Here is a 13,857-nt window from a genome sequence, read left to right as displayed (position 1 = left end):
TTGCAGTTTTAGCGATGGCTTCGAACGAGCCGCGAGTACGAACAAATTTTTACCGATTTATTTGAATTTTATTACAGTATATTTTGTTGATTTTAAATTACATATTATAATAACGTTCTACTAATGTTTACTCTTTAATAGAAACTAAAAAGTTTTGTAGTAAATTTATTCATCGATACTTTCTCTTAACTAATCGTTTTTACTACTTTAGAAACTTTTTAATGATCCAGACAAAATTATTCCAATTAATTTCTCAATATCATTTACAAATACTTTGATTAAACCTAGATAAACTTTTGGTAGATAATAGGTATTTTATTGATAATAAAAAAAAAAAAATGCATGGAAATTCGAGTAAAACACAAGGAACTTGAGACAAATGTTTTACGTTAATAAATTTAAAAAATTATCCTTTTTTTTGTTTTAATAGCATTAACTTGATGATTTGTATCAGAGTAGGATTTGAAGCCATCGTTTAAAAAAGAGTTAAAAGAGACAGCGAAGGCGGCAAAAGACGACGAAAGAAGAAACGCTTCTTCTTAGTCGCGGCCTACTCGTTGATGCACACCACTCTGGGTGCTGAATCATAGGATAAACATAGCCAGAATATATCCTCTCTTCCTGAAGTTTGCACGCACATTATTATAATGCGCGTTGGACTCGTCGTTTCTTCCTTCGTACCTTCGTTCTTTCGTTCGTTCGTTCGTTGGTTCGTTCGTTGGTTCGTTGACTAGAAGAACGTTAACTCGTCGAGACGGGTTCTAAGCGGATAATGCGAGTATATATCGTTTAGATCGTGATTTTCTACTTCGTCTTACCTATACTTTATATTAAAATACTTATAAATACACGTTACCTGTTAAAAGTTAGATATCGAATCGTAAATTAAAAAAAAAGAAATAGAACGTTATTAAAAAAAAATCAATACATTTAGAGCAGGGTTGTCAAACCAGCATGAGACTCAGTAATATTATAAACTTCCTTAAAACGTACGTTCTATATTATTTATTAAATTTCTTAATTTAACAACTATCGTTAGAATTAGTACGATTTTATAGATAATTTTTGTTCTCTTTAAACGTACTCACAATTGCATTTTAAAATAATCCAGGTAGATTTGTTTGTCAAAAAATATTCATACGAGTATAAATATATTTTATTTACATTTTTTGTTATTTCATTTTATTCAAGTATTATATTTACAGTGTAGGCTAATCCTGAAAAAGAAAATTAATCTACGAAGTCACGAAAATGAATGAATTAATATTCTAAATCGCTTAGAAATATTTTTAACTCGATGTGTTGCACATATCTATGAAACATATTTGACGATATGATAAAATTAATATATAGAGGAAATTATATTATGAAAAGATTATTTATAATAAATAGATTAATTTCCTCTTATTTTTAGAAATTGAAAAAAAAAAAGAAGAAAACATAACAAATTGCAATGGGATTTGCAACGAGATTTGCAACGAGATTTGCAACGAGATTCGTTTTTTTCTTTTTTTTTTTCTTATTATATCTTATGAAATACTCACACACGGCGTATTTAATTAAATTAGTCTTCAAACGAAAATCACCTTTCTCTCTCTTAAAATAGTCTCTAGTCGGCATATCGAGTCGCACTGGTTCTTAAATCGATCGATCGATCGACGTTCACATCCTGGTACAGACGTAATATCTCGGAACCTCGAATCCGTAGCTCTCTGATTGAGTCCCAGTAGTAGCAGTTATTACATACGACTTATTTAAATTTTTTCCTTTTGATTTTTCTTCCTTGCACGAGAGAGAAAGTTTAACTTTTTAAGCGACACCTTTCCCTTTACTTCCCCCTCCCCCCGTTGCTGAAATAATTAAGTTCTCTTAAGATATTTATGAATGATCGATAATGATCAATTAATTTCTAATAAGATTATTAAGATCAAGAATAATTGTTATTAAAAAATGAATGAGGAATACGAAAAATGAAAATTAGTAAAATATAATTAAGAAAATTTGAAGTGACAAAAATAAGGGGAATAAAAGCGTTTAAATTTATAGTATTAGAAGAATTTAGAAAAATAAGCATTAAAGTAACATATAATATATGGATTAAAAATATAAAAGAAAAGGGATATCGAAGTGGTGTTTTGTTCTTTCTTTTCTTTTTTTACGAGATCACAAGCGCGTTAATTTAAGATCAAATTGTTTCTTTCTCTGCATATCTTTCTCTTTTCAAAATCCTTTCATTTTCCGAGTTTCGAGTTCCGTTATTTGGAGTACAGTGCACTAACAAGGAACTACGACGATAGTCAAGATCAGTGAAAACGTTAATTACTACGGAGAAATCATTAATTATGTCGCTCCTACGTTCTCTGTAATGTATATATATATCTCGAAACATTATCTCTCTCTCTCTCTCTTTCTTTTTTTCTTTCTTTCTTTCTATCTCACGAATTGCATTTTTCCTTTGACGTTAACTATGCGAAGTGCTCCCACGACTGAAGTACTGAAGAACTTCTTCAAGATCACGGACTCGCCGACGATTCTTTTAATTATTCTCTCGACATTTTCTTTCTTTTTCTATTTCTTTCTTTCTTTCTTTCTTTCTTTCTTTCTTTCTTTCATCATTTTTTTTTCTTTAGTAATGTGTCGGCATTCACGAGCTCGTACGTACAACTTAATAACGCGGCCGATTCGTTGCGATCGAGAAAGGATTTACTATTACGATCTCTTCTAGCTCGCTTGTTGCGTGTTCTCGTCTTTAAAACACGAACACTCTATCCTGCGATAAAATTTAATCCTTTTGCTTGCTCTTTATTTATCTACCTTCTTTTTTTTCTTTCGTTTAATTTTTTTTTTGTATCATTTGTTCGCTCACGAAGCTTTTGCTCCTATATATTATTGTGCAGTAATATTTTTACGAGCAATAAAATATAACTATCACGTGTCGCATAATTTATTCTAACAAATAATAATCATTATTTAGTTTTATGTATTTATGCACTTTTTTTTTTTTATTTATAATTAAAAAAGAAACCCATTATTGTCGTAGTAGTATATCGATGACAGAACAAAAAATTCATTAGCTCGATCCGATATGAATTTGTTTTTGTTTGTCTTTTTTTTTTATTTTTTTTTATGTTCAACAGTTACATAAATATTGTCACGAGGTAATATTTTTTTTTCTCTTTTTTTGCGAACGTGTAAACTCGTCAGACTTGAATCGCGTAATTATTTGATTCTTTGTATTTTTTATTCGTAATTATTGTCAATTAATTTTTAACGACGTCTCTAACGATCGACTATGCGACGCGGCAGGCACCTATTTTTTTTTTTTCAGAGTTCAATTTTGTTAAAATAAGTTGGAAGGACGATGGTCGGTAATTAAAGAGAGACACGGACAGTGAATGATCATTGCGTTTCTTCGACAATGGCAACAACTCCCGCATGCGGGAGTTTTCGTAAACAATATGGCGCGATTTCTTTGCTGAGAACGGCAATTTAAGTGACACCTAAGTAATATATATATATATATCTATGCGTATATATGTGTGTATGTGCACATACGTGCAAGCAAATCTGTGAGAATGTGCATTTCATTTTCCGTTTGCAATTTACTTTCCTACGACGCGTTAATTAATCTATTCCCCTAATTGTGTTAGCTAAAGTCAATATTAAGAGTGTGCGGGACGATTCGAAAGAACAGAGGTCTTCCTCAAATACTTCAAACTGCCAAACTTTCAAGAGGCCAACATCAATTTCTTAGAAATGGCCATATTTTATTACAAGTATGGAATAATGGCAAAAGGAACGTACACATGATCTCGACAATACATTCTGCATAAATGGCGGAATCTAGAAACAGAAACAAGACATCAGATTGTCCCATACAGAAGCCTATTTCAATAATAGATTATAATAAATATATGAAGGGCGTAGATCGCACTGTCCTATTACTCCATTTTTAGGAAAACAAAAAAATGGACGAAACGTGTCGTAATGTTCTTCATCAACTGTGCACTTTTTAATTCCTTTAAAGTATATACAACTCTGAACGGACAGAAGATTACATATAAAAATTTTCCGCGCAAAGCGCCACTTTCACTGATAAAAGACTGCGAAACTGAAAAACAAGATAAAGGTCTATCTAATTCCGAACCCACAAGAACCACATCCCGATTTGATTATCCCGGAAGATTGGCAAATTTCGGAAAGCATAAACTGGTAAATATAGTGATTAGCGGTCCATGTAAAAAAACCCCTACGACAATGCAGAGTTTGTGCAAGTAAAAAAAAATTAAGCAGAGCAGGTTTCGCTTGTAAATACTGCAACGTCCCACTACACAAAGGTGACTATTTCGAGCGGTATCATAGTTTTAAAAAATATTAAACAACTTCTTTTTTCGACAAATATTGTTATATGGATTATGGTATATTTTATGTAAATAATAAACTTAAAACGATTGTAATAGATAAAATAAATATTATTTAACACTAATATGATTAAAGTAAAAGATTTTATTAAAATTGGTTATCTGCGGCTGAGTGGCCGGTGAAAAGGGCATAGTATGTTCGAACCGCTACCGGTCGGTAAAGTTAACATTAATTATGTTAACGTTAATTATGTTACTTTCCAAATTTCCCGCGGTTGACGTTAAAATTTAAGTTGCCCCCAACATTTGATGAATAACAAAATTATATTTAATTTAAAGTAGTGAAATTCGTGACATTAAAATACATCTATACACATACATACGTACATGAAATAGGGATAAGAGAGTCAAGTAATTAAGATCGAACACACTGTTGTAGGACTTTTGAAATTTTTCGGGAAAAAAAATGACAAAAAAAATAATAAAAAACTAGGTACCATTGTAAATATGGAATCTCGATACGCTCGGTGATATTCCATTGTCGTAATAACACCATCAACATTGTCTTCTCTCTCTTTCTCTATCTCTATTTACCGATCCCAATCCCAAGAAGTCGCGAAGCCCATCGCGAAGAGCACGGAAGTGTGGCGAGTTTTACGAGGCAAGAGACTGTTTTTTTTTTTCTTTTTCAGTGTTAAAGTACGGCATTTGTGTTTCGGTCAGTGGACTTGAATCATTGAAAGAAGACGAATAAGATTTACAATAAAAGGAAAAAGAAAAAGAAGAGAAGAATAAGAATAAAAGGAAGCTTAGCTAGCTGAAAGGAACGAAGGAAAGAGAGAACCCATCTTCGATCTGTGGAATACCTCTTCAACGAACTGGAATTCACGATATATAATATATATAGATCATGTACTTATACTTATAACTGGTTTATATTCGCAAACTAAACCATGATTTTTCTCTTACAAGAAAAAATTGATAACTTCGAAATAACGATATCATTTTAAACGTCCTTCCTTTTAACACATCAATCCTCATACAAACCATTATTAATTGTCATACGCGTTTAATCGATCATCGATGACTGTTATCTCGTGCTGATTTATTTTCTGTCTCCTTCGTTAACGTCATTTAATGATTATTGTTGAAAGACAAGCTAATTAATGTGTAATATAAATTTTCTTTTTTTATTTTTAATTAAATTTGCATATGTATATTTTTATGTTTTTAAGGATTGTCAAACTTTCACTTTCAATGTTAAATATTTTTTGTATTTTTTCCTTATGAAAACGAATATATATAATTGATCGATACCTAACATTAACGACCGATTATAAAGATGAATAATTTTCGATGATTAAAACGGATCAAATAAAATACGTCGATAACTTCTGTGACTGTTCAAGGTCGAAACATCATGATGACCTGTCGTATATAAACGATGGATTCGTTCTAATAAAGGGCAATCGAACAACAGGAATGCAGAAGAGGCGAGGTCGATTTCAAACAAGTATCACGGAGGTCTACACATGTACATACGTACAGGGTGTCTCAAAAAAAGTGAACGATATTTTATCGAATGATTTCAATATATTCCAACGATAAAAAAAAATTGTTTAAATCTTTTAGAAATTTATTTAATAAAATAATTTAACTGATAAATAATCGTATCGATGAATTTTCAAATGATCCCGGCCTGTATAAAAATAAATTCAAATTCAAATTTGAATGATTCAAATTGTGAACACTTGTTGATCGAAAGTTATATTTTATTGATTTAGTTTAATATTATATTTGAGGTAAAATTTATTTATTATTTCAAGACACCCTGTATTATACATCCGTCTCTTTCCATATCTGTCAGCGATATTACAATTCCAGAGTTGTTGAGAAGAGAGTATCAAAGTTGCTAACGTAATGTTGTAAGTAACTCAACGACCTACGACGATGCCACGTACGTAAGAAAGAGAGAGAGAAAGAGAGAGAGAAAGAGAGAGAGAGAAAAAATATTGGTATCTGTGTCGTAGGAAAGGATCGAACGGGAGAAGAGCGAATAGAAAATATGGCCATGATATTTACTAAAGCCTCGGCATCCGCGTGAAAGTGTTCGCTTCTCGGTTAGTGCAACGTATACGGACATTCGCATAACGAATACCTTTAACCAAATAACGATTATGGCTTGGATATAAATTATGCTTCATAATATATATATATACATATATATTTATTTATGTATATGTATATAAAAGTATCTATGCATATGTTTTTTTATTATAGTGCATACCAAGGAGATCACTATTGAGTAAGTGTGATCTTAATTTTATTTGAAATAATAGATTTATGTGGATTTAGTCAGTATGCGATATCTTACTATATTAAAAAATATATAGATATATTTATATAAAGAGGAGTGTGTTTTGGTATAAAATATAAAAAAAAAAACAGAAATATTGCAAAAATATTATTAAATAATAATTTTATATATTTTACAATTAAAATATTTTATTATATAGTAATTAAAAAACATAATATACTATAAATATTTATTTTATTAGAGAAACCTTTTTACTATATTTTATTATTATTTGAAATAACAATTTTATATATTGCATTAGGAATACAGAACGTAGACTCCTAAAGTTCATATTATTTTTTTTTTATTTATCAATCTTATTTCTGTTCACATTTAGCGACAGAAAAAAAGGGTAAAATAAAAGGATCTTGTTATAAGAGGCGAATATGATATTACATTATAGGAACGCTGAAAATAACAGGGAATAAAAGTGGCCCATAAAAAGGTTGGCAATACCGGCACAAATTTAAGCGGCTACGGACGTTTAGGAGTATCTAATCCCGAATGAAATCAATTTTGCGTTAAGGGAAAAAAAGAAGGAGAAAGAAAGTGAGAGAGAGAGAGAGAGAGAGAGAGAGATCAAATATCTCTGAAAGCTTTTTTTAGTCAAGATAACACGAGTTTTGGTAAAGTTGTATAAATTCTTTCGAAACTCGTCTCCAAAATCCCATGATTTTGTTTAGTTTTATTCTTTTTTTTTTTTTAATTTTATTTCTTCTTGACTTTCTTCTTCCTTTCCTTTGTTATTTGCAAAAGAGAGAGAGAGAGAGAGAGAAGAATTCTCTCCAAAATAGATTTGACCGCCCACTAAAAACATTCCAGGGCTATAAAATGTTTCTATCCCTTCGTTGGCACAGGCAAAAGTATCCTAAAAATAAGACAACAATAAGATAAATATTTCTGTGGAATAAATTAGCCATAAAAAGGAATAAAATAGAGAGAAAGAGAGAGAAGAAAAAGGAAATTTATTGTTTTAAGGCGGGGATACAAAGTAACGACTAATTGGGAAACAAGATCATAACGGTATATGATAATTATAAAATACATAAACATAAATAATATTGAAAATAGGTTTAGGAGAAACGATCTTAAATGATCCAGAGAGATGAGATCTCTCTTATAAATTATATCAAGAAATAATGAAACATTTGTTTGAATTTATTCGAAATTAATTTTAAAAACAGTCCATTAGTGTTAACACGCGTTGACTGTCACGTCGGTCAACCGTAACCGGAATTACCACATTGTTTTATATCTAATGTTACAATTAGAATTGTAACTTATATGGGGAGATATAGAAAATTTGTGTACGACGGTTAACGTGTTAACATTAATTATTATAAAAATTATTAGATAAGTATATGTATAATTTGAACAATGGTAGCAAGTTTAAAGAATGTTCTCCAATATGGAGGGATACCGATTAATCATCATTGATTAATGAGTATACTACTACTACTACTACTACTATATTTTGTACAATGGTCAACCTTTTAACACTAATTATTATAAAAATGATTAGATAAGTACATATATAATTTGAGCAATGGTAGCAAGTTTAAAGAATGTTTTCCAATATGGAGGGATACCGATTAATCATCATTGATTAATGAGTATAGTACTACTACTACTACTACTACTACTACTACCATATTTTGTACAATAGTCAACGTGTTAACACTAATTATTATAAAAATTATTAGATAAGTATATATGTAATTTGGACAATGGGGTAAATTCTCCAATATGGTGGGATACCGATTAACCATCATTGATTGATGAGGATAGTAGCAGTGGTAGTAGTAGTACTACTACTTCTACTACTGTAGTAGTAGTCGTACCCTTCGGGCTTTGGAGACTTCTTGCGAAGAAGGACAGTAGAGTAGGGGGATACGAGGTGGTACGGGTACCTTTCTCGTGGCGCTCGTCTCGTGGAATGGCAAAAAGAGAGGAGAACCTCTCTCTGACGTCACAACGTGTTCCCTCGACAGTGCCGCTAGGTTCTCACTCGTTCGCCGACGTTCGGCCCGTTCGGTTCATTTTTGTGTTTCTTCCTCCTATTGGTCATTCATTATTTTCCTCTTTCTTTCTTTTTTATCTTTATCTTTTATCTTTTATCTAACTCTCCTCTTTGTTTGGTTCTTCATTCAATCTTAAAAAACCCCGTTGCACTCATTTCATACACCCATTTTTTTGGTGTCCATCTTTCGTGATCGAAAAAAACGAACCAAATTTAGAAGAAGAAGAAGAAGAAGAAGAAGGGAGGACCTATTTTTTGTTTTGTGAGAATTGGACTTACGTTAAGGAATCATCGAAATGAATTTAACAGTGTTGACGAATTTTTTATACTTTCGTTTTATATTGAGACAGTGTCGCGTATTATGTGAGGATTCGTAATTAATTTCTGTTTGTTTGTTTGTTTCATTTTTTTCTTTTTCTTCTTTCGTTTCTTAGTTTTTTTTGCCTTTTTTTTCTTTGGACTTATTGTTCTGTTATTAGTGCATAACGGATTTGCAAGTATTGGTTGTTAGTGCGATATGATCTTGCTCTGGATACGATTTCGGATGGATTAGAAGGCAGGCATAGGGTGAGTTTTATTTTTTGTTTTATTATATTGTATCTTATGTTTTTTTTCAATATGTATTTGTTCTCGAGGTGTGTTTGGGGTGTAATGAAATGATCGATCATTTCGTATCAAATAAAGGAATTATTTTTTTTACTATTTCTTTTCTATATAAAATACGTCAGGCTCTAATTTACATATATCATAATAATTTGAAATCTAAAGCTTACTTATATTCCATATTAATATGAAATCCAAAATTTTTATTTAACATTAGAGATTAATATAACGGATATAAAATAACATTAAATTTTCTAAAATCTACTATAAAAAAATGGTAATATTTATCATTTAAAATAAAGTAATTAAATTTTGCATTCGTAGGGTTTTTTTTATATCTATAGAAATTTTAATTTATATACTGATTTCCTTTTATGTAGATATTTTGTAAACGAGAAAATAAAAAATTTTATGTTAAGATTAGCGATACGAACGAACAAAAATGCGTGAGAAATTCGAGTGGTATAATGAAAAAATTACAAATAACGAGAAAAAAGAGGGGTACTTTGGGATGACTATGTCCGGTTAAAAAGCAAGGAGAGGATAAACTCGCGTGCCACTCGTTTTGCACATTCCACGTCGCGGTGAAACGCGGCCACCTGTTTCTTCGCGAGCCTTACACGGACATTAATCCTTTGTATGCGTCGAAGCCACCTTCGGCTATGGTTAACGGTCCATCGTCAACCCAACAAGACTACGGGATCTAATTTCTGTTGGTTGTCATCTGAAAAATCTAATCTTTTTTCATAGATACATTCATAGATCATTGATCTAAGATCGATCACAAATTATAAATCGTTATTAATACTAAACGTATCGAGCTTTATATATAACTATTTCTACTATTACGTATCAAATAACACTTGTATTCAAAAATTCATGTAATATTTTACGATATATTTATTGCAAAGAAAAATCATTTATAACAGAATATCTTTTTTGATTCATCAAACAGCATTATACAACTTGTTAGAAATTTTGTCAAAAATTTTACGATCGGTCACTTGACCGGTCATGGTACGTTTAGTATATTAAAACACAGATAGGATTGATCGAACGTGATCGTATTTTTCCGTTACGAACAAGTGAAAGCGCGCGAAAAGGAGACGATTTCAAATCGAATTCGATTCAATGAGTTTCTAATTTTTGTTGTTAGACAATTTATTAGAAAAATGTATCGTTAAAAAAATCCTGAGTCTTTTAATAGTATAAAATTACATCGAACAATTTTTCATTGGTAAATCGATCTCACAATTTTTTAATCGTTATTCCAAGAATTTTTCTAATCAATTGAATAATTTCAGCTAAATAATTGAACTTTATAATATTACAAGAGATTTTTCTTTGTTCATTTCTTAAATCGATCGTAAAATTTCAAATGTAATTTACCGACATTAACCAGGTGAAAGACATCATGTAAATTTATTCAAACTATGGTACTTACATCTATACTTACAACATTTCTATAGATATCCAGATATTGCTGTATAACATAGGTAATTATACGGTATCCGGTAACTCATAAACGCTTCGAGACGTTACGTTTGGTCCTAAGTGGCATAAGGAGACTTTAATGTTGCCATGTCGCATTATGTTTGTTATTCAAGCGAATTTACCGAATCTCCGGAAGTCAGTCGACTAATTATTATCTACACATATGTTCTTCACAACGCGTATATATAAATTATAAATAATATATGCTATTAATTACATGTATATATTAACATAATAATTTATTATTATAATTTATGATAAAATATAATCATAAAATGATTATCATATATTAATAATAATAATAATAATAATAATAATAATAATAATAATAATAATAAATATACATACCGTATATTTCTATATATGTATATTTCCATTGTATGTATAAATCTAAACCATATCCTATCATAAAATAAATGATAGAAAGAAAGAGAAACGAATAAAATATAATATATATAGAAAGATATAATGATTTTAAAGTTTTTAAAGAGACGTTTGAAACGTTTTCTTCGTTCGGAGAAGTCGAGAGGTTGCTCTTAATTATTTCCATCACGAATGCTATGTTTCCATGGAGAAATAAGATAGAGAGAAAGAATATCTTGGGAAGGTGGAAATGCCTGTAGGATAAAGGAGCAACGTTTTGCGATTCGCTTCCACGAATCGCTTGGAGCATCGAACCGGAGACTTAGCGAGCCCGAGCATAGTAGTAGTCGTAGTTGTAATAGTAGTAGTAATAGTATTAGTAGCAGGGAAGACTCTTCTGGAGAGTCCAGTTCCAGTAAACATCTTCCTATCTTCTCTCCTTCTCTCTCTCTCTCTCTCTCTCTCTGTATGTCTCTTTGAGTGGACTGACCTCCGATCTCTACCATTCTAACCGTTCGCCATCTTTTATTCTACTCTTCGGTGGTTTCTTTCACTTTCTATTTTTTTGTTTGTTTGTTTGTTTTTATCTTTATTTATTTTTGTTTTGTTCCTTGTTCCTTTAATTCCTTCTCGCTCTTTTTTCGTACCTTTATTTTTATTTTATTATTATTTTATATCAAATTTATGTAATTTGTTAGCAGATTTTTGCTAATTTTAATTATTTCTGAGGAAATTTATATGTGACGGCGCGCGAGATTTATTTTTATTTCAGATTTTTCTTTTCTCATCCTTCGTATTTGGTTTTATATAATAATTATTTGATACCTTTGATAGGTTTGGTCATTTTTAATTTTTCATTTAAATTTATCCTTACTTTTTCTTTTTTATACTTTTTTCTTGGTGCCCAGTTTATTTTCTATTTCATTTGATTGAACATTGTAACTAATTTTCGTAATTACGTTTACACGATTTATTTCTTGTTCTAATAAATTTATCTTTTAATCTTTCTCACGTAGTTTTATTTTTATCACAATTTCTCCATCGAATTATATCCAATTTCACGGGATTTTGCGAAAGTTTCGATTCTCAAGAGTCTTTCTAGTTTTCGTTTAGAACGAATCGGCCGATAGATCGATAGTTACTGTCCGAATCGATTCGCACGAATGAAGATTGCGGACCCGCCGTCATGCTTCCTTCATTCTCATTGCATGGAAAATAGATCTTATGGCAAAGAATTACAAGAAAATTATCCTTTCTATAGGGTTGGTATTCAAAAATATCAAGTTGTATCTTAAAATCAATTCTAAAACCCTGTTATGAACTATTTGTTTTCTAATCATTAAAGTATAGGCTTGATTACAAACTTAGTCGATTTTTATATTCTCTTAAAATATTTTCAAACATCCTGTGTATAGATATACGTAATATATTTTTTTTGTTCATATTCAATCACACGTAATACAAACATTTGTTTATTTATCCATCAGTACAAAGTTTACTAAATGTGTTTTAATATAATTCGATATTTATTATGCAATTACTATCTCGTATTTAACGAGATAGAAAGAGGTTTATAATCAAATTAATTACTCGACTATTAAATGTTAGAAGGAATGACAGAAAAATGGAGGAACGAATGTAAGTAAGTTAGGTGACGTTGACGTTAGTTGTCTCGCCGTGTGAGTACAGCTGTTTCACCTTTCCTTTCTCTATCTCTTTGTCCGTCTCTCTCTCTCTCTCTCTCTCTTTCTTTCTCGAATAAACTTTCTTAATCGATCGCTGGTTTAAATTCTCCAGTGAAACCAACATGCACAATGTAACTTACAATTAGTAACTATACTCTAGAAAATTTGTATTCGTTTTGTCTTACGAATAAGTAGCAATAATTTATTTAAATTCGTTTATCATATTTAAATTCTTATTTTGGTTATTTTGTATGATCAATTATTTTAATATTTTAATACAAATGTTTAACTACTTGTTAATCACAAAAATTTCTCATTATCAAAGTTTGTAAAAAATTTTTTTCTTTAATATAAATACATGAAATTTAATTTTAAATTTACACGCGTATATATCGGAAAAATTAAAATATTAATTTAGAAAAATATTTACAAAATATATACAAATTCGGATTTACATAGAAATGTAAAAATGAATTAGAAGAAAACACAGAAATCTATATAACGAATAATAATAAAAATTTAGAATATTTTTATATAAAGGAAAAAAAAGAAAAAATGTTAAACATTTAATAATAGTTCATATGTGAAACCATTATTTATTAATAAATTTAAGAAAGCGAATTTTTTCATTTTCACGCTTATTTCAACGAAAAGAGGCCGATTATAATAATAATATAAATATAATAATAATCAACGTTTTTTATATATTATATACTCACACACGAAGTATTGCATTCTATATACATACATACATACGTGTATGTTCATGTATGAACGTGCATATATACTCGTTTCATAATAGAACGTAAGAATAGATAGACGTAGTCATTCGAGATGACTTTTAAACGGCGCCTTGCTGGTACTCGTTGCGGCTCGTCGCTTGTCTGCAAACACTCGTCGCATAATCGACGAACAGCTATCGATTTCCACCAAAAGATCGACTATAGTCGAGAAACATGTAAGATTATATATATA

The 13,857-nt window shown here is 30.2% G+C and overlaps 1 protein-coding gene across 1 annotated transcript in view; it reads left to right on the top strand.

Moving 5' to 3' along the window:
- The first annotated feature begins 8,727 nt into the window (after window positions 1–8,727).
- LOC122523052 overlaps window positions 8,728–13,857 on the top strand; it is a 54,498-nt gene continuing 49,368 nt past the window's right edge. Inside the window, exon 1 of the mRNA XM_043644574.1 lies at window positions 8,728–9,304. The gene's annotated coding sequence lies outside the window, so the exon portion shown is untranslated. The remainder of the gene's footprint in view (window positions 9,305–13,857) is intronic.

Source organism: Polistes fuscatus, unplaced genomic scaffold (assembly GCF_010416935.1).
Source record: "Polistes fuscatus isolate 324 unplaced genomic scaffold, CU_Pfus_HIC Scaffold6, whole genome shotgun sequence".
Taxonomy (NCBI): Eukaryota; Metazoa; Arthropoda; class Insecta; order Hymenoptera; family Vespidae; genus Polistes; species Polistes fuscatus.
Note: the sequence above shows the minus strand (reverse complement) of the source record. Positions and strands in the feature narration are given on the sequence as shown.